The following is a 22107-nucleotide window of genomic DNA, read 5'->3' on the forward strand; positions in this document are numbered from 1 at the left end:
GCTGACATCTCTTAGACCTGCCCCTCATTTCCATCCTCCCTGCCTGGTCCAGGTGCTGTTCTCACTCTGCTCATGACTGTGACAACCCCTGACCTCTGCCCCCAGGTTCACTCTGGCTTAAAACAATCTCCGCTGCTTCAAACAATCAGTGGCTCCTCACTGCTCTTAGAATAAAAACCATACTGCATGCTTCTGCCCTCTGCCCTCTTTTCCAGCCTCATTGCCCACCATTCTGCCCTTCACTCACTACTCTCCCACTGCAAGGGTCCGTTAATCCCTACCATGTCATCCTCTACTTCCTGCTTCAGGGCTTTTGCGCTTGCTGTTTTTGCTGTTTGAACTAACCTCCCTTTGCGGTGTGCCTCTCTCTCATAGTCAAAGCTATGGTTTATCCTGTAGTCATGTTTGCATGTGAGAGCTGGACCATAAAGAAAGCTGAGCACTGAAGAACTGATGCTTTCGAACTGTGGTGCTGGAATAGACTCTTGAGATTCCCTTAGGCTGCAAGGAGATCAAACCAGTCAATCCTAAAGGAAATCAACCCTAAATATTCATTGCAAGGGCTGATGCTAAAGCTGAAGTTCCAATACTTTGGCCATTTGATGAAAAGGGCCAACTCACTAGAAAAGACCCTGCTTCTGGGAAAGATTGAGGGTAGGAGGAGAAGGGGATGACAGAAGATGGGATGGTTTGATGGCATCACTGACTCAATGGACATGAGTTTGAGCAAACTCCAGGAGATGGTGAGGGACAGGGAAGCCTGGCATGTTGCTGTTCATGGGCTTGCAAACAGTTGAACACAACTGAGCAACTGAAAAACAGCAACAACAACTCTGTCTACTTCAACCTGCTAACAGCGGTGAAGGTTCTGTCTCAGCTCAGACATCACTTCTCGGGGGAGTCTTCCCTGAAGGCCACTGTAAGCACCTGGTCTGTCTCCCTCATTGCTTATTTTTTGTAAGATTGCTTGTCAATAGGAGTCTTTCCCCCTGCAGATAGGATGCTCCATGAGGGCCAGGACTGGGGCTGTTCTATTCCCCAGCATAGAGCCTATTTTCTTTTCTTGGCCATGTCACATGGCAGGTGGGATTTTTGTCTCCTGATCAGAAGTCAAGCCCCTGCCCCCTGCAGTGGAAGTGAGGAGTCTTAACCACTGAACAGCCAGGGAAGTCCCTCTCACTAAGTATTTTCTGAATGACTACATGTATCCAATTGAAGGTATTAACCAGCAGCCCCCTTGTGTCAGGCAAAGATGAAGGAGATACAGCTGAAGATGCCAAAAACCCTTGACCACATGGAACTCACAAGCAATTAGAGGAGACACACAGCAAACAGGCACACAAATAACAACATCCTTGCCTAGTGTGATCATAAATGTGGTGACAAAATGCAGAATGAGGGCAAGAGGCTGAGACTGGCCAGAGTTTTTCCTTGCTGATGGGCTGGGGGAAGGGTCGGGCTATTTAGATGCGATAAGCAGAGAAGGCCTCTCTGACGAGTTGGCATTTGGTCAGAGATATAAATGACACGAGGGAGTGAGTGATGTGAGGACCGGGGGAGGAAGTACGCCAGAAAGAGGGAGTGTATTAGCTTGCTAGGGCTGCATAACAAGTACTACAATTTCAGCCACAGAAACTCATTGGCTCACAGTTCTAGGGGCGAGAAGTCCAAGTTTAAGGCATCGGCAGGCTCAGCTCCATCCCAAGGCGTCAATGGAGGATCTACCCCATGTCTTCCTCCTGCCTTCTGGAGGCTCTTTGGTGTTCTTTGGCTTGAAGACAGAGCCATCACCCTGATCTCCACTATCATCTTCACCTGGTTTTCTTCCCATCTGCCTATCTGTGTCTAGATTTCTTATAAGGACATCAGTTGCACTGGGTTAGGGGCCCACCTGACATCAGTATACCCTCATTTTGATTTATTACATCTGCAGTGACCTTATTTCCAAATAAGGACAAATTTGGAGATGCTGGGGGTTGTGACATCAACATATAAATTTGGGGGAACTCAATTCAACCCATAACAGAGAGACTTTAGAACAAGGGACCTGCAATTGGTCAGGCTTGGTGTGCTCCGGAATGGCAAAGGGGCCAGTGTGGCTGCAACAGAGAGCAAAGCTGGGAGTGAGACAGGTAGGCACCCCAACCTTGTTGGTGTTTATTCCAAGGGCAGTGGGGAGCATCGTGGGTCTGAGATATGATTTCCATTTGTAAAGGCCCTTCTGGGGACTTCCCTGGTGGTTCAGTAGCTAAGACTCTGCACTCCCAATGAAGGGGGCCCGTGTTTGATCCCTGGTCAGGGAAATGGATCCTATATGCAACAACTAAAGAGTTCTCATAGCCACAACTAGAAGACTGGGTGCAGCCAAATAAATATTTTTAAATATATATGTTCTGGCTGCTATGTAGAGAGGGATGTGGGAGCCCTTTCAACCAGAGAGGGGACGAGGAGGCCCAACTGGAGTGCAGTGGGAGACAAGATACCATTACAGAAGGACAGCCTGCAAATGTGAACTGGAAGAGCCAGAAGGCCAGCAGGATTTCTGGAGTCAAGGGCTCCGGGGACCAAGGAGGAGATGGGCCAGAAGACCTGAGCCATCTGTGTGCCCCCAAGTGGGGTGGAGACCAAGAGGTGTCTGGCATGGTTGGCATCTGGGGGCTTAGGTGGCTTGGTCTACAGCTCAGAGACCAAATCTAACCCAGAGCTCAGGCAGAGAAGGAGGAGTCCACAGGGCAAGAACACACAGATGAGAGGAGTCCAAGAGCCTCACCCTGGAGCTCACCGCCAGAACAGGGCGCTGGATACAGGGAGGGAAGCCCAGCAAGGCTACTCAGGAAGGGCTAACTGGGAGACAAGGGGGCAGGAGAGGGTGGTCTGCCAAGCAAGGGAGCAGGAAAGTTGGAATGGAGAGATGAGAGAATGGTGACCTCCAGGCTTGGGAAGCTTTGGGGGACCTGTGTGAGAGAAGCTTGTCAGGAGAGGGGGTCAGGGAACAACCAATTGAGAATACATACACCCCCCACCCCAAGAAGGGAAGGCAGGAAAGGGAGACGAGGGGAGGCAGGGGCCAGTGGGGCCCTACTGTCTAGAAAGTGAAATGTAATATACTAGTTTTCCAAGAACACACGTCAGGGACATCGAGCTAGTGGGGATGTGACAACCAGGGGCCAGATGGGGCCAAGGGTGTAGGTGAGGGGATTATCATCGGACATGTGTTAAGTTCGACATTTAATTGAACTGCCTCTCTTCCCGGAAAGCTTGATCCCTTCTCTGTTCCTCTCCATGGTGATGGGGCCCCACGTAGGTACCAGTTTCATCTTTCATCATGACTGGGGGCACGTGTTCCCCACCTTCTGACACTCTTGCCCACTTGCCATAGTCGATAAAACCAATGAATGCTGAATATATTTATGTTCAGTGCTCAGTCGTGCCTGACCCTTTGTGACCCCATGGACTGTAGCCCGCCAGGATCCTCCATCCATGGGATTTCCCAGGCAAGAACACTGGAGTGGGTTGCCATTTTGTACTCCAGAGGATCTTCCCGACCCAGAGATTGAACCCGCATCTCTTGTATCTCCTGCATTGCGAGGTGGATTCTTTACCACTGCACCACCTATTTAGTTTTGTATGAAAGCTCAGTACTCAAGAAGTACAGCAGGCAAATCTGAGGTGTGCAGTTCAATGATTTTTACCATTTCCTTCTCCAAGAAATCTTCCTGACCCAGGGATCCAACTCAGATCTTCTGCATTGCAGGCAGATTCTTTATCTTCTGAGCCACCAGGTAAGTCAAATGATGAACACATCCATGTAACCATCACTCAGGTCCAGATAAAAGCAATTTCAATCCCCTAGAAGTCTTCCAGTTAGCACCCACCACCCAGTGTGCAGTGTGGCCAGAAAACAGCTACAGCAACAAAGCTGTGGCACATCCATCCAATGGAAAAGATCTCAGCGATAAAAAAGAACAAATACTTAAACATACAACAACGTGGATGAATCTCCAACGCATTATGAGAAGTAAAAGAAGCCAGACCCCAAGAGCTAGCCACTCTGTGATTCCATTTATATGACGTTCTGGAAAAGGCAAAAGTATAGGACAGAGAACCATGGTAATGCTTGAGGGAATTTGGGGAGGTGGATGAAATGTTTTATATCTCAATTATGGTGGCGGTTATGTAACTATATGTAATTACTATGTAAGGTAGCAATTACTATCCTGACTTCTCTATCACCCAAGAGTGGTTTTGCTTGTTCTTGAACTTCACATGAATGGAACTGGTGTATACAGTTTTGACAAGTGCCTATAGTTGCATGACAGCCACCATAACCTACAGTCCGTAGGGTCGAAAAGAGTCGGACACGACTGAAGCGACTGAGCATGCGCGCACACACGGGTATGCAGCGGTTCGTGTCTTTTGCCTGTACTTTTGTTGGGTCGACTGGAAGGGTTTTGAGTGGAGGAAGGGCACGATCAGATGTCAGATGTGCGTTCGACGGCTGGCTGGAGGGGACCAGAGTGGATGAGCCTATGCCCTGGGACCTGGGAGGAGTTGGCACGTTGTCTGGATGATAAGGCCACACCGGGGGTGACTATGAGGATGGGGGAAGGAGAGAATCTGAAAGGGATGCGAATGTATTCAGGAGGGGCTGGTAAGCCTTGGCTGTTGTGATGGCCACTGACCTAGATCAGGGTCCCCAGAAGCAAAACATAGGACAAGCATTTAGAGACCAATGGCTTATTAAAGAAGTGATTTCAAGACAAATTGGTAAGGGAATGGGGATGTGGGACAGGAAAGGGGAGGAGACCCATCTCAGATAGGTCCTGCAGAGTGGAGACCCAGCCTGATCCCCTGGGGAGCTCAGGAGGGTTAGGCACACGTCCAGGTTATCACTTCTGGAAGGAAGGCAGCTGGACTAGCACACGCCTGCACCAGTCAGGCATCAGTTGAGGGGCTTGGGGGTGCAGAGTGGGGCTGGAGGACGGAGCGCTAAATCCCCATGCACTTTTGGTTCTTAATACCTGTGGGGTGAGTAGCTCCTGACGGATGCCTAAGAATAATCACCCCCTAAAAGCAACTGCAGGTGTGAGTTGTGAGAAACCAGACACACCAAAGGTGAGGACTGAAGGGCACCAAAAAAACTGGTCAAAAGGGCTCCGGAAGGATGCCGGCAGAGTATCCACTGTCCAGTCCCAATGACGCATCATAGCCCCGAGATCGAGGCAGGCACCTCGCCAATGCTCAACAAACCCTTCGGACTGAGTGAGATGGACACTCAGGAAGAAGGGCCGATTCAAGAGGAAAATGGAAGGGTTTGGTTTGAGGCCTGATGCCCCTGAGGCAGCGAGGGGGCAGTGGGTGCTTTTAACTAAGGGCCTGGTGCTCGGTTGGAATTCCAAATGGTTGGAATTCTGTTTATTTCAATCTGCTAACCAGGTGTCTCAGTGGGTAAAGAATCCACCAGCAATGCAGGAGACACAGGAGATGCGAGTTCAATCCCTGGGTCAGGAAGATCCCCTGGAGGAGGGCATGGCAACCCACTCCAGTATTCTTGCCTGGAGAATCTCGTGGACAGAGGAGCCTGGCGGGCTACAGTCCACGGGGTCACAACGAATCGGACACAGTTGAAGCAACTGAGCACGCACGCACTGGTCTCGGAGCTGGGCACAGGAAGGGGCGTGGAGACAGGAGGCAGAAGGGAGAGTTAGCGACTGGGAGTGCAGGAAGAGGAGCCACAAAGGGCAAGAAGGCGGCCAGAGATGGGAGAGGGAAACCGGGAGACATGTTGATGCTGAGAAAACCAGCAGTGATGTCTCTGAGGCAGTAAAGGTTGTCGGCCATCTCAGATGCTCCTGGGTTGAAGCCGCTGGCTGGGACCCCATGGACCCGGCTGATGACATTGGCCCGGAAGGTTTCACTTGCCCAGAGGACTTGGAGCCAGCCGGGAAGGGGCAGCCAGAGACAGGCCTGAGGAGGAGGGGGACTGCAGACAGAGGGGGCAGGAGAGAGGGAGGCTGTTGTAAGAGGGAAGAAGTAGGCGGGGAGTGGAGGTGGGGCGGGATGTTGACAGGATCCAGGCCAGGTGGCAGGATTAGTTTTAAACAATACCTCAGTGTTGGGCTGAGCTGCCTGAGGTGAATTAATTAAGTCCTCAGCAGGAAACTTTATCCCAGTGTCCTGGGTGAACTTCCTGGGGTCCCGAATCCTCCCGAGGAGAGAGGGGGTTACATCCTGCCTGGGGGTCTCCACTTAACTGTGGCCACTGTTGGAAGCCCCTGCAAGTGGGCAAGTGGGCCAGCGAGTCCCTGGGAGCCCTTGGGAACACCAACCCGAGGGAAGAAGGTGAGGACGGCAGGATGGCAGCAGCTGCAGAGAACAGCTCGTCCAGGAGGGCGAGGAGAGGATCTGGGGGAGGCCCAGGAGGCGGCCTGGGGGCTGCTGAGAATTTTTATGGGCAGAGAGGAAAGAGCCGGCAGAGAGGGAGGAAACGGAGGAAGAAGAAGAAAGGGGGTGTGAAGGCCAAGAAGAGAAGTGCAAGGGACAGCTGGCCTGAGACGTGCGAAAGGTGCTGGCAGAGCGCTCCAGAGATGATTGGGAGGGGAGTGGGGGGGACCAGGGCCCCCACAAAAAAGCCTCTGTTTACTCCACAGAGAGGGAGCCCAGGTTGTCTGTTGAGCCTGAGGAAGAAAGGGGCACAGGGGTGGGGGTGGTTCAGGCAGAACAGCTGTTGCAAGGGTGGAAAGGGAAGGAGTTTGGGGACCACTTAAGGGGGTGCTGAGCTGCATTTAAGACCTAGCTGAGGTTGGAGAAAATGAATCTATGTTGGCGCCAATCAGCGTGGTGATGTGATTTTCGCCTGCCGTACTTGGCAGCCCAGAGGTGGAATGGAGAAAACAGATGGTTTTCTGAGCTCCTGCTCATCCACCGTCTAGTTTAATCTGCTGGCAACCTTGGCTGCCTCTGATTTGCAGATGGGGAAACTAAGGTCCAGAGAGAGGAGACCACGTGCCCAGGGTGTTGCAAAAAAGAAGTAAGGTTGAGCCCAGCCTGGGGACCTGGACCCTCTGCTTGGGGCAGATCCCCCGGTCCTGCTACCTTCTTCTGGTTTGCAGCTCCTTGCCCCCCCACCACCCAAATAGTGAGCTCACTCCCTTATGTGTTCAGAACTGCTTAGCTCAGCTTTGCCTGCTCCCTGAAATCTCTCTGCCAGGGACCAGGAGGAAACAGAGGCTCAGAGATGGCATGTGATAGTCCAGGGTCACACAGTATGTGACTCAACATAATTAAGATGTCTCCCCAAATTGATGTATAAATTCGACACAACTGCAATCAAAATCTTAGTAGGCTTTTTGCAGACATTGACAAACTGATTGTAAAGAAGATAAAGAAATGCAAAGAACATAGAATAGGCTAAACAATTTTATGAAAAAAAAGAACAAAGTAGGAGGACTTGTGGGGCTTCCCCGGTTTCTTAGAGGTAAAGAATCCACCTGCAATGCAGGAGACCGAGGTTTGAGCCCTGGGTTGGGAAGATCCCCTGGAGGAGGGCATAGCAACCCACTCCAGTATTCTTGCCTGGAGAATCTCATGGACAAAAGAACCCGGCAGGCTACAGTCCACAGGCTTGCAAAGAGTCAGACACACTGATGTGACAGAGCACACGAGCATGCGTGCAGGAGAACTTGTGCTACCTAATTTTGAGGCTTACTATAAATATACAGAATTGACTACTTGTGGTTCTATTCAATCAAATGGAATAGAATCACACATACGTAGTCTATTGATATTTGGACAAGAGTGCTGAGATAATCAATGGGGAAAGGATGATTTTTCTCAAATGGTTTGGGAACAACTGGAAACCCATATGAAAAAAAATTAACCTCAACTCTTACCTCACACTATGTTCTGAATACATAAAGAACTTCAATAACTCAATAATAAGATTGTCAAGCTTTTTTTTTTAATTGGAGAAGATCTGACCAAATACTTCACCAAAGGAGATATATGAGTGGTAGATAAGCATGTGATAAGATGCATAACATCATTGGTTATTCTAAAGATGTAAATTAAAACCACAGGAGATACCATTACACACTCACTAGAATGCTAAAGTTAAAAAGACTGACAGTATCAAAGTTTGCAAGACTATGAAACAACTGGAACTCTCATGCATAGCTAGTGGGAAACATTTTGTCAGTTTCTTATAAAGTTAAATATGCACAAACCGTTCAATCCAGCAGTTCCATTCCTATGCATTCACCCAAGAGAAATGAAAAACTTCTGAATACAATGAAATACACAATGACCAGCTCGCAAACATCATAGTAGCTTTATTTGTAATAGCCTAAAACTAAGAGGGAAAAACAAACGCTCATCAACATGCAAAAGGTTAAGCAAAATTTTGTCTGTTTACACAAAGGAATACTACTGAGCAATAAAAAGGAAACTGATAGATCCAATAACGTGGATAAAATCTCAAAAGCATTCAGTTCAGTTCAGTTGCTCAGTTATGTCCGACTCTTTGCGACCCCATGAACTGCAGCATGCCAGGCTTCCCTGTCCATCACCAACTCCCAGAGCTTACTCAGACTCATGTCCATTGAGTCAGCGATGCTGAGCAAAATCAGTCAGAGGCAAAACAGTACACACTACATGATTCATATAAAACTCAGGAAACTGAAAATCTAATCTATAAATTATGGAAAACAGATGATTGATTACTTGAGGCAGGGAGTGGTGGGAGAGTGACTGTCAGGGGCATTGAGAGGAATTTCTGAAGGGATGGAAAATTCTATATCTTGATTACGGTGATGGTTACATTGCTGTAATACTTTGTTGAAACTCATCAAAATGGATGCATTTATAACTTAAAATGGATGCATTTCATTATATATAAATGTTATACCTCAATATTGTATTATTCTTTATTATACTATATAAATTTTATTTATTTATATATTATAGTAATTTTGTTACAATATAAAAATTATACTTCAAAGTATTAAATTTTCAACATGCAAAACATTAGAACTCTGCGGACCTTATACTTACTTCATGGTTTTTCAATTGTTTTATTTGTTGTTTGGATGGATGAATCATAATTTTGAAGACCCTGAAGGCCTTAAGCCAGCTCTGAAGGCTGGGAGATGCCAGCTCTGAGAGCAGGGAGTCCGTTCACCCGGGAGCGGGTAAGGGTTAGAGGAGGAGGAAAGGAAGACACAGGACAGACAGACAGACAGACAGACAGATCCTACTCAGAGCTAACACATGCTGTTGGTGGAAGGATAGATGGGCAGACAGATGAAGTGTCTGCGAGAGTGTCTGTGGGTGGGGGCCAACCCAGACCAGGCTTTGGAGAGACGCGACCCACCGGTGGGCACACACATGACACACAGAGACACACATGGTGAGACACACAGAGCAAAACTCTGCAAACCCCAGAAAGAGAGAAGGAGCGAAGCAAGGGCCCCAGACACACACACACACACACAGAGCAGGAATGACTCACAAACAGAAATTCAGTAAGGCTCCTCTGGAAAGCAGGAAGGAGAGCCAGGTACAGCAAGAGGAGGGGGAGGAGGAGGAAGAGGGGCTCAGACAGACACACACAGGCGAGATTCTGACACGGCCCACGGGAAGGGCACACACACACACACACAGACCTACACATGCGAGCCTGCCCAGGCTCCAGCACCAGGAAGATGCTTGGTGTCCAAGGCCAGTGGATGAACTTATGGGAGGAGAAGTGGGTTTGAAGCCACCGAGCAAATGAGAATTAGAATGAGCAAAACCCATAAGTATGACCTGGTACACAGCCACAATTGCAACATGGCATGAGGACCAAATCTAGCAGGACAATGAGACAGTAAGAGAGACGGTGGGAAAAGGAAGGAGACTCAGAGTCAGAGACTCAGAGAGGTGGACGCGTGCACACGGACGGACGGACGGACAGGTGCTCCGCAGCCTGACATGGGGACCCGGGACAAGCGAGACGCAGAGAGAGGCTGCGCGCAGAAGCCTGCCCGCCTTCTTTCCTTGTCGCTCCCTCCTCCTGCCTTCTCTCCTCCCTTTCCTCCTTCTTCCTTCCTTCCATCTGCTGCTAAGTCACTTCAGTCGTGTCCGACTCTGTGCGACCCCATAGACGGAAGCCCACCAGGCTCCCCCGTCCCTGGGATTCTCCAGGCAAGAACACTGGAGTGGGTTGCCATTTCCTTCTCCAATGTGTGAAAGTGAAAAGTGAAAGTGAAGTCGCTCAGTCGTGTCCGACCCTTAACGACCCCACGGACTACAGCCAACCAGGCTCCTCCATCCATGGGATTTTCTAGGCAAGAGTACTGGAGTGGCTTGCCATTGCCTTCTCCTCCTTCCATCTAGCTACCAGAATAATTCACAGCAATCTGATAATGTGGATCCATATGGGAGAACATGTTAGAAACCAGGATTTAGGGTAACCCTTCCTGCAATGTTTTACTCTTTTTTTCAAGTTGAATGTATTCACACTATCACTTGGATAATTAAAAATTAATTTTCCAAAGAAGGAGAAAGAAAGAGGAAGCAAAGACAGAGTCGGAGAGAGGAGATGCGCACAGAGAGATGCGTCTCCTCTTCGTCCATCCGTCCTCCCCTCCAGCTGCAGACATTCCTCAGGCTCCCCTCTGTGCTGAGAGGCAGTGAGAACTCAGAGTCAGCCCCTGCCCGCCAATGTTCATGATCCGATGGGAAAGAAACACGTGCCTCCAACACACGCATGTGCCATGTCGTTCCCGGAGACGCCTGTGATACTGTACCATGGGGGCTCTCAGGGGAGAGGGGACACTGGACTTGATCAAGAAGGATGAGGTGCCCGAGTCAAAAGCAGCTTTGCTTTTGTCTGGCAGACCAAGAGAAAGGGCATCTGTGCAGAGGGCTCGCTTGAGCAAAGTTGGGGAGGTGGGAAACAGCCCGAGCTTTCCTGCCACTGAAAGAGGGAACTTGCCCAGGAGGGCAGCCGATGGGGGGCAGGTACTGACCCAGCAGGGGTCAGGCCAGTAAAGGGAGAATTTTACCAAATGGGAGATTTAGGGAAGTGGCTGGGGCAGCTGCACCCAGTGTGGATAGGAGGGGCAAGACTGGAGGTCGGCATTCAGATAAGACAGAGATGGACTCATGGGGACAAAGGAGGGTCCCCGTTTGTAATGGGAAAGGACACTGACAGCCCTGTGGTGGAACTAGGTGTGGCCAGGACTCAAGAAGACAGCTGTGACTTAGTCGGGGCTGAGAAAACCAGTGTGGAAATGGCAGAGAAGAGTCTTCAGATGTCCATAAGGAGCCCTCATAGCCTGCTCCCCTGCTCGGGTACATGGATGAGCAGGTCCACGTTCAGGGAACTGAGCTCTGGAGAGCATCAGCACCGGGTGTGGGAGGGTAGGGGTAGATGGAGGAGAAACAGCAGAGAAGTGGCCCAAGGGATGGGAAGAAAGCCAGGTGCATCCAGTGTCCTGAGGAATAAGCACCAGTCTGGGCTACTGTGACAAAGGGGGCTTGGGGCTTGGCAAGCAGGAGTCTATGCGGGCTCGCTTAAGCACCACGATGGACTCAGGGCCGCTGTGGTCAAGAGCAAAGGACTGAGTGTGGTGGGGGCACAAATAGAGGCACTCAGATCCGAGGGATCCTTTCCTGGCTCTTGTATGGATGGAGCAAGAGAGAGAAACAATGGACAAGGTCTCTGCTCTTGTTAGAGGAAAGTGGACCCTGAAAGAGGGGAAAGGATGGCTGTTGCCACGGCAATCGTATGGGCCACAGAAAGGAAGAGGAGCCAAGGAAAGCTGAGAAACTTTGGAGGAAGAAGCAGCCAGACTTGAAGGATGGAGGCCGAGAGAGAGTAAGGCTTGGATTCTTGTTCCTAGAGATGGAGGATGGGGAGCTTAGATGAGCAGTGGAGAGGATTAAAGTCTGGTCCGGCTTGGTGAGCCTGTGATGCTGGCGGTATGGCTGAGTGGGGCTGGGCAGGGGACTGCAGATGCCTGTGGCTGGAGCTGAAGGATCTGGGAGAGGGGGAGGCCAGCACAGAAACGTGGGGCATTTGTGTAGAAAATGTCTCTGAAGTCATGGAGTGGCCAGTGTGGTACATGAGAGCACTTGGAGGGGGCCACACAGCCCTGGGAAGGCTCAGCCTTGGAGAGATACAGTCCCAGGGAGCACTACTAGGGATGGTCAGGAGGTGGGAGGAGAGAGACTGGTCTGAAGGGATAGCCAAGGTAGACCATACACTGGCATGCCCACATGCTCAAGACTGATGCTGAGAGTGACTTAGAGACTTCAGAACCCCCCATCTCTCCATCATCGAGCATTTGATCACTGCTCTTTCTTCCCCTGGGATTCCTTAGAACTCATTCTGGGGCTTTGGAACTCCCATCCTCAGAGTGCTCGGGTGCCTGATGGATGTCTGCTGGTGGATAGATGGATGATGGATGGATGGATAACTGGTTGGCTGGCTGGCTGGTACAGTCATCCAATCATCTAGCCACACGATGCCATAGCAGGGGCTGAGAGGATGGGGTCTTGAGGAAGCCCTGAGATGGAGAGTTGGCAGGGAGGGGGAACAGATGGGCCATGGGTAGCTAAACAGGAGCATTCAGAGACAACTTAGGGCTCCTGGCTGCGGGACGGCACCGGAGATGCAGCGACATTCTGTGTTAATGAGAACAGGAAAGAGGCTGGTTGAGGGGGCGTGGAGATGACGAGACGAGTGTGAGGCACCTATGGTGGGGACCAGTCCACACTGGCTCCAGTCTGTGGCTCTAGAGAGAGAAGGGGGTGGGCGGTCCTGAGGTGTAGGAGGAGGTGTCCTCCCAGAGGGTAGTGGGTAAGTTTGGACACAGGCCATGTGGTGTGAGAGGAGGGGCAACAAGGAAGGAGAGGAGAGACCAGACAGACAGACAGATCCCGGTCCAGAGGTCACCTGACGTTCTGCAGACAGATGGGTGGACGTGTCATCAGATGGCGAGTGCATAGGGTGATGGGGGGCAGGAACCAACCCTGACCATCTCTGGAGAGATGGGACTCACAAATGCGTACAAGCACACACGTACACGCACTCACACAGAGAAACACAGAGAAAGAGCAAAACTCCACAAGGTGCCAGAAAGACAGAGAAGGCGCTGGAGGGGAAAGCAGCAGGCGCACACGCGCGTACACACAGCCATACACACACACACACACACAGAGCAGGAATGACAGACTCTCTCGAGGCAACACTCAACGAGGCTCTGCAGGAGAGCGGGGCGAGCGAGGCGGAGCGAGATGGACGGAGGCAGGGGTGGGGGCACATCAACAGCAGAGTAGAAAACTTACGTGAAGAGGGGGAGATGGGACCCTCAGGGAGACAGAGGCCGGCCGACGCAGATACAGGCACACGCGTGTGCACGCGCGCACGCCCACACAGATGAGGAGGTGAGGGAGGGAGGAGTGGGAGGGAAAACCTGCCATGGAGCCTCAGAGAGGGGCCCCCGCGATCCTTGGTCCACGCCGAAGCAGACACCACTTGTGACCCTCAGGGCAAGGACCAGATCTGGAAGGAAGAAGAAACAGGGCAGATGGAGGAGAGGAGTGAGGCAGGCCCGCGGACCTCCGGACAGGCAGCTGTGTGAAAGCTCAGACAGACAGAAAAGGACCCACCTACTGGGGTCATACGGACACATCCTGGAGGACAACCCCGAAACCAGAAGAAGAGAAAACAGCAGGAAGGGATGTCTGAGAGCAAACTTCCATGGCAACTCTGTCACAGTGAAAAAGAAAAAACAGCCTATATGTCCTTCCATAAAAGGGGAGCTTATCAAATGCATGTAACTGTATTCTGGATTGTGCTCTGGAGTGGATTTTTAAAAGAGGGTGCATCCTGAACTGGGCTAGCGGACTGGTTCTCTGGGTGGGGGTGTGGAGCATTCTCAGGCTGTAGCTTTTGTTGATTTCTTTGGCATAAGTACAACTATCAAGGCCAGTCTCAAGCTGCGAAAGAGCTATCGCTGGACAGAGCTGGAAAGAGATGGCTGGTGTTGGCTGTTACAGCCGGAACAAGCCAGCTCCAGCACAGGGGCCGTGGGTCAGCGTGTTCATGAAAGAGCTCGAAGACTGGCCACTGGTTAAGAAAACTTGCTCTGGCAAAACCTGGGAACGGTAAATAGCATGTGTATTTAAAGCACTCTGTCCGTCCTCCGCAGAGCAATTCCATTTTATGTAAGTAAGACGAAATGGACAGATGCACAGAGAGTGGGTCCCAGTGACTCCTCTAGAGCAGGCTGGGGGTGGTGGAGGGGCAAAGAGACTTCGGGCTTTCCCATCATGCTCTAAGTTTTTGCACAGAAGACACCTTTCCGTATGAATGAAAAGCAATGAAAACCGGCTAGGTTGGCCAAGAAGTCCATTCAGGTTTTTCCTTAAGATGTTACCAAAAAGCTGGAACAAACTTTTTTGGCCAACCAGCATCGTTTTAATCAGAAAAGGAAGAAAACTGGAGAGGGGAAAAGGGAGAATGAGAGGAAGGAAGAGGAGGAAGAGGTCTTCAGATCTTCGGTCTGTCTGTCTATCCAGCTACATTCCTCAATCCCCTCCCCCTGTGCTGAGACACGGAGAAATCGGATGCAGGCCTTGTCCTCAAGGAACTCACAGCCCGGGGAGGCGGTGGGTGAGGGCGGTGGGGAGGTTGGGGGAGACGCCCAGATGGTTAGACACGTGCTCCTGTGTGCCCTGAGCATGTGGAATCCTCAGTCAATAAGGTGGGGTCCCCAGGGAGAGGCTGGCAAAGACTTCTTTAAGGAGGCTGTGGGCCTCCTGGAGAGCACCCGAGACCCTGCTCAGCAGAGCTCCGGCGAGAAGGACGGGTATCGGGCATGGTCAGCAGGAGGCCAGTCACCCAGGCCCTCCAGAGAGACCACCAGGGGAGCAGACAGAGGGAGGGGCGAGGATGGGTCCTAGGGGAATGGGCACAGAGGGCTGGATGAAGCCGAGGAGGCGGCAAAGGAAAGAGAAGAGGCCCCCCAGCCACCCCAGGGAGCACAGAGTGACTGCCATGGAGGCTGCAGAGGACCCAGGGCTGCGGAAGCAGTGGGGGACATGGCCAGAGCTGAGAGCCCCTCCTCAGCTGTTCTGCGGATGAAAAGAGAAAGGGCAGGAGGCAGTGGGGAGCACAATGTCAACGGGCAATGCGACTCTCGGGTGGGAGAGACGTGAGCATGTCCACCTGCGCAGAGAGCCCAGGGGAGGACGAGAGAAGGGGGCAACAGTTGCCAGGGCAACCACATTTACCAGAAGGATGAAGATGGGACTTTGGGGTAAGGATCAGCCATAAGTTGGACACGGGAGGCAGATAGAAGGGAAGGGGCTAATCTGCATTTGGGGACATGCAGGGAACACAGAGCTGGTAGCAGACAGTGAGTCAATGATGCTGGTGGGGTCTTCAATGCAGAGGGGCCTGGCGTGGACTCAGAGACGCGGGGGCCTCTCTTTCACATATAAAAGCACACACACTGACACTCAGAGTGACATGTAGCAGAGCTCCCTGTGCTGTACAGTAGGCCCCTGTTCGTTATATCCATCTAAAATATAGCAGTGTGTACCTGTCCATCCCAAACTCCCTAACTATCCCTTCCCTCCAATCTTTCGCCAGTAAACATGGGTTCGTTCTCTAAGTCTGGTGCACTTACCCCTATATTTTTATTACGGATAACTGCTTCCTCGTGGACTCAGCTCCACCAGGATGTAACCTGGGTTGTGAAGTCTGTGTCCTCTGCAGAGCATCCAGTAGGTGTTCAGTGCATGCTTGTTGGGTAGATGGATAATGAACGGATGGATGGATGGGAGGAAAGGAAGGGGGAAAGAGAGACAGAGGGAAGGAAGGGAGAAAACCAGATGAACGGATGGATAGAAGAAAGTGTGGAGATGCCTCGAGATGCTCTAGGTCTGCATTGGTTTCAAATATGAAGCCGCATCTGAGAGTCCAGGTTGTGGGAGAGAAACAAGGCTGTCAGCCAGAGGAGCAGGGCCAGGTCAGGGAGCAGGGGGTCCGTCCAAGGGCAGAGCGGGGAGGTGGCCAGGAAGGGAACAAAAAGACAAGGACTGACCGTGCCTGGAGCTCAGTGAGCACTGTGTGTGCAGACAGGAAAACGGATGGGCAGATGTAGTTTACACGAGGGGCGCTGGCCACACCCTAGGGAGAGAACGGTATGGACACATACACATACCACGTACACACAGTGAGACTGACATGAAGCTAGAGAAGATACCACAGATCCAGAAAGAGAGGGCTGAAGGGGTGGGTGGCACAGGCGGCCAGTCACACGACTGGGAGGATGTGCAGACTCAGAGCAAAATTCAAGATCCCTTTGGCGAGAAGGAGGGAGCCTGGCTGACAGAGATGAAGACAGGGCAGAGAAAGGAGAGAGGGCAGAATCCTCAGTGAAGCAAAGAGGAAGGAGGAGGCATGGATGTAGGAGCCTTGGGGGTGCACACATGTGCCGGCACATAGGAGGCGATGGCTGGAAGCGGGCGCATGGATGGATGGACACTTGGGGTGACAGGGGAGACAGAGTAACTTAGAGCCACAAGGGGCTGACATGTGGGGGCCCAGACAGACAGACAAAAAGACACATATACAGTAGGCTAAGGGCAAATGCTGAGAACCCTCTAGAACTATGCTAGCACGGGAGTCAGTAGCCACGTGTGATTCTTGAGCACTTGAAATGTAACTAGTCCGAATTGAGATCTGATGCAGGTGCAAAATACACACTGGATTTCGAAGACTTTGCACCTTAAAAAGGTAAAATAATTCATTAATAAATATTTACGTTGATTGCATGTGGGTACAATGATGTTTTGAATGCATTGGATTAAATAAAATATTTATTAAAGCTAATGTCATCTATTTCTTTTTACTTTTAAAAAATATTTTTATTTATTTATTTGGCTGTGCCAGGTCTTATTTGACCATCTTTGTTGTGGCATATGGGATCTATCTAGTTCCCGGACCAGGGGTTGAACCCAGGCACCCTGCAAGGGGAGTGTGGAGTCTTAGCCACTGGTCCACCAGAGAAGTCCCTCTTTTTACTTTCCCACGTGGCTATTAGAAAATGCAAAATTCTATACATAGCTCGCATCATGTTCCTATTGGAAAAGGCTGGGCTAGAACCTTGAAGAGGGAGACAGAAGAAGAGGCAAGGGGCCTGGAAGTTGGTGTCAACCTTGCATAGTTAAACATCCATCAACAAGGGATCAGCCAAGCAAACGCTCTTGTCAAAGTCCTCGGGACACTTTGCTTTGGATCTAAGAACAGCAGAGCTTCCCCATGAGCTTCCAGGGAAAGTAATTGCAGCTGGCCATCGAGTGAAAGCCCCATACAGAACCATACATGCTTACAGTCACATTTAGATTTCGGGGAAAGGAGAACTAAAAGCACTGCATTTCTATCAGCACCTAAGAAAAAGGGTCAGAGGACTTTCCCCCCACCCAACGATCCCCTCCATTCCCTGGGTGTTCAAAGAAAACAAAGCCTCGTCTGTAACATGTTAATATGTAAAAAAAAATCGTTCAGTTGTGTTATTTCTGTAATGGAAAGTTAATTATTTTTTAGAAAAAGGGAGAGAAAGCGAGGGCAAGAGGGAGAAACTAACATAGAAAGATGGAAAGCCGCAGGCAAACAGAACTTCTGTGTCAATCTGTCTGTTTATCCTTCTGCCCAAACATCCCACAGCCTTGTTGAAAGAATCACACCCTGCCCTCAAGAGTTCACAGTCCAGTTTAGGGCAAGACCTCCCCACACGGGTGTCTGGCCTCCCCTAGGTGGTGATCACGCAGGCTGGGGATGTCGCCAGAAGAAAGGGGTCAGCAAGGCTCCTTTAGGGACGACAGAGTGCTGGGTCCCCAGGGATGCCAGGCTGTAAGTCAGACCCAAGGGAAAAGCATTCCTGGCCAAGATCCAGCATACATGATTCATGGGGTCGCAAAGAGTCGGACACGACTGAGCGACTGAACTGAACTGAACTGAAGGACTGTAGGTGGTTCAGGGAGCTGGACTAAGAGAGAAGTGCCTCCAAGAGACTCAGGGATGAGGGAAGTGACACCTGGTCAAGGGAGACCTTGAAGCTGGGCCAAGGGCCTGGGTGTGGTGGAAGGACGCTGGGTGATGACCAGGCTTGGGAGGGGCAAGCTGGACAGGCATAAGTCTTAGAAAGGTGCCCACTATTCACAGTAGCCGAGACATGGGAACAACCTCAATGTCCACGGACAGATGAATGGATAAAGAAGATGTGGTACCGAACACACAATGGAATATTACTCAACCATGAAAAGGAATGAATTTGTGCCATTGAAGCAATACGGCTGCAACTAGAAATTATCATACTAATGAAGCAAATGAGAAAGAGAAAGATAAATACCATATGATATAACTTGTACATGGAATCTAAAATATGACACAAATGAATGTGTCTACAAAACAGAAACAGACTCACCAACATAGAAAAAGCAGACTTGTGGTTACCAACGGGAAGGGGTGGGTGAGGGGATGATGAAATCAGAGTTACATATTGGGGCTTCCCTGGTGGAGCTAGTGGTAAAGAACCCATCTGCCAATGCAGGAGACGTAGAGATGTGGGTTTGATCCATGGGTCAGGAAGATCCCCTGGAAGAGGGCATGGCAACCCACTCCAGTATTCTTGCCTGGAGAATCCCCATGGACAGAGGAGCCTGGAGGGTAAGAGTACAAAGGGTCACAAGAGTCGGACACGACTGAAGTGACTTAGCACAACACAGCACAGAGGGTTAAGCATCTGCCCGCATGCAGGAGACCTGGGTTCAGTCTCTGCGTCAGGAAGATCCCTTGGAGAAGGGAATGGCTACCCGTTCCAGTATTCTTGCATGGAGAATTCCATGGACAGAGGCGCCTGGTGCAGAGTCTGACATGACTGAGCAACTAACACTTTCACTTTTTCACTTTCATTAGTAGATGCAAACTACTATATATAGGATGGATAAATAGCAAGGTCCTACAGCCTAGCACAGGGAACTGTATTCAGTATTCTATGATATACCATAATGGAAAAGAATATGAAAAAATATACATATATGTATAACTGAATCACTTTGTTGTACACCAGAAACTAGTACAAGGTTGTAAATCAACTATACTTCAATTAGAAAAAAGTTTTCTAGAAAGAGTATTCAGGCATATGAGTGGGCATAGCAGGAAGAAACTGACCTTTGAGTTTAGGGATCAGGCTGATGGCCTCATGGAGGGCAGTGCCAGGAGAACTGGGAGAGCTTTGAGTTACTCAGGAGGTAGAGAGGCTGAGCTGCAATGGGATGGATGGTGTGAGGGGAGGAGTAGCCTGGGATTCTGGACCAAGTTGGATAGTGTTCCCCAAATCCACATCCTTCCCAGAATAGGACCTTATCACAGAGAGGGAAGTTGGCCATGTGAAGGCAGAGGTAGAGATTGGAGTCTGATAACTCAACCACCAGAAGCTAAGAGAGAGGCATGGGACAGATTCTCCCTCTGTTGTTCTTTCGTTAAGCTCATGTCCCACTCTTTCCAACCCCATGAACTACAGCACTCCGGGCTCGTCTGTCCTTCTCTGTCTCTCGGAGTTTGCTCAGATTCATGTCCATTGAGTTGGGTGATGCCATCCAACCGTCTCATCCTCTGTTGCCTGCTTCTCCTCCTGCCCTCTTTCCCAGAATCAAGGTCTTCTCCAGTGAGGAGGCTCTTTGCATCAGGTGGCCAAAGTATTGGAGCTTCAGCTTCAGCATCAGTCCCTCCCATGAGTATTCAGGGTTGTTTTCCTTTAGGAATGACTGGTTGGATCTCCTTGCAGTCCAAGGGACTCTCCCTCTGAACCCCCAGGAAAAAAAAACAACGCTGCACACAACTTGATCTTGGACTTCTAATCTCCAGAACCAAAAGAGGATACATCTCTGTTGTTTTAAGTCACCCCGGTTGAAGTACTCTATTATAGCAGCCCTAGGAGATTAACATAGGTTCTGACCAGGCAGGTGGGCAGGTGAGAAGGGGCAGGAGCGCATGGATTTGGGGAAAGGAAAGGATGAGGTCTGTGGTGGTCACACCAAGTGTGAGAAGGCGCATGTGGATGTCCACAGCATTCTTCCATGTGCTGCTGGGGCTCAGCAGAGTGTCTGGAGCTGAGAGTGTGTGCACTCACTGGGAGGTTAGCATGTAGTGCCACCTAGGGGGCGGGAATGTCCTCCAGGGGACCAGGCAGTGCTGGAAGTGCAGAAAGGAGAAAATCAAGTCCTGGAGAGCAACACAATGAGTGGATGGATGCAGAAACAAACAAAAAGGAAACTTAGGAGGGACTGCTCAGACATGGTCAACTGGTGGTCAACATGGGTGCCAAGACAATTCAAGAAAGATTAGGCTCTTCAATAAATGGTGCTGGAACAACCTAACATCCACCAGCAATAGAAGGAACTTGGACCCCTATCTCATACCATATCCAAAAATGGACTTAAAATAGATCGTAGACCATAGCTCATGAAAAAGGCTATAAAACTCTCAGAAGGAAACATAGGCATAAATCTTCATGACCTTGGACCACAAGGATTTTCTTAGATATGACACCAAAGGTACAAACAATGAAAGAAAACACAGATAAATTGGGTGTCATCAAGATTTAATATTTGTGTGCTTTAAAAGTCACCACCAAAAAGTGAAAGAAAACCAACAGAATGAAAATGTATTTTTTGCAAATTATATATCTCATAAGGGAGTTTCATCTAGAATATATAAGAAAAAATTATTACAACTCAATAATTTTAAGAAGTGGCACAACTTAAGATATGGGCAAAGGATCTGAACAGACATTTCTCCAAACAAGTTATACAAACAGCCAATAAGGACATGACGAGATGCTCGACATCATCAGTCATCAGGAAAATGCAAATCAAAACCACAGTATGATACAACTTCTCACCCATTAAAATAACTATAGTAAGAAAGATACATAACAACAAGTGTTGGTGAGGCTGTGAAGCAATGGCCCGGTCTCAGGAAGGGTATTGGAATCCTCAGCACCAGAAGGAGTGTTGCTTTGGAGAATAGTCTGCTAGTTCCTCAAAAGATCAAGCACAGAGCTATCATATGGCCCAGCAATTCAATTCCTGGTCTATACCCAAGAGAAATGAAATACTGCATAACATGCCTACACAAAATCTTGTACATGGATGTTCATAGCGGTATTATTCATTAAGAGCTAAGAAGTGGAGACAAGCGAAATGTCTTTCAACTAGTGAATGGAAAAATTGTATGTGATCTATCCATGCAATGCAATAGTATTTGGCAAGAAAGGAAATGGAGTGTCTGGTACATGCTACAATATGGATGAACCTTGAAAACATGATGCTAAGTGAAAAGAGCCAGTCACAAAGGACTACATATTGCATGATTCCACTTTTATGAAATGTTCAGAATAGGTAAATTCATAGAGACAGAAAGCAGATTGATGGTTGCCTCAGGCTGAAGGGGATGGGGAAGGAATGGAGGTGATGGTTGAAGGGTGGGGTGTCATTTTTGCTGTAATGAAAATGTCCTGAAGTTAATTGTGATGAAGGATGCACAATTATGTAAACATACTAAAAACCATTGAATTGTATCACTTTAATGGCTACGTAAATTAGTCTCAATAAAAGGAGATCAGTCCTGGGTATTCATTGGAAGGAATGATGCTAAAGCTGAAACTCCAATACTTTGACCACTTCATGCGAAGAGTTGACTTACTGGAAAAGACTCTGATGCTGGGAGGGATTGGGGGCAGGAGGAGAAGGCTCGACAGAGAATGAGATGGCTGGATGGCATCACCGACTCGATAGACATGAGTTTGAGTGAACTCCGGGAGTCAGTGATGGACAGGGGGCAGGCCTGGCGTGCTGTGATTCATGCGGTTGCAGAGTCGGACACGACTGCGCGACTGAACTGAACTGAGCTGAACTGAAAGTTGTTTAAAAAACAGTAAGAGGTAAGGACTTCCCTGGTGGTCCAGTAGTTAAGAGTCCACCTTGGAGTGCAGGGGAAAGGAAAGGAAAGTTAGTCGCACAGTCATGTCCAACTCTTTGCAATCCTAT

The sequence above is a fragment of the Moschus berezovskii genome, chromosome 15 (genome assembly GCF_049115385.1).
Source record: "Moschus berezovskii isolate FMDL1 chromosome 15, NW_MosBer_1.0, whole genome shotgun sequence".
NCBI lineage: Eukaryota > Metazoa > Chordata > Mammalia > Artiodactyla > Moschidae > Moschus > Moschus berezovskii.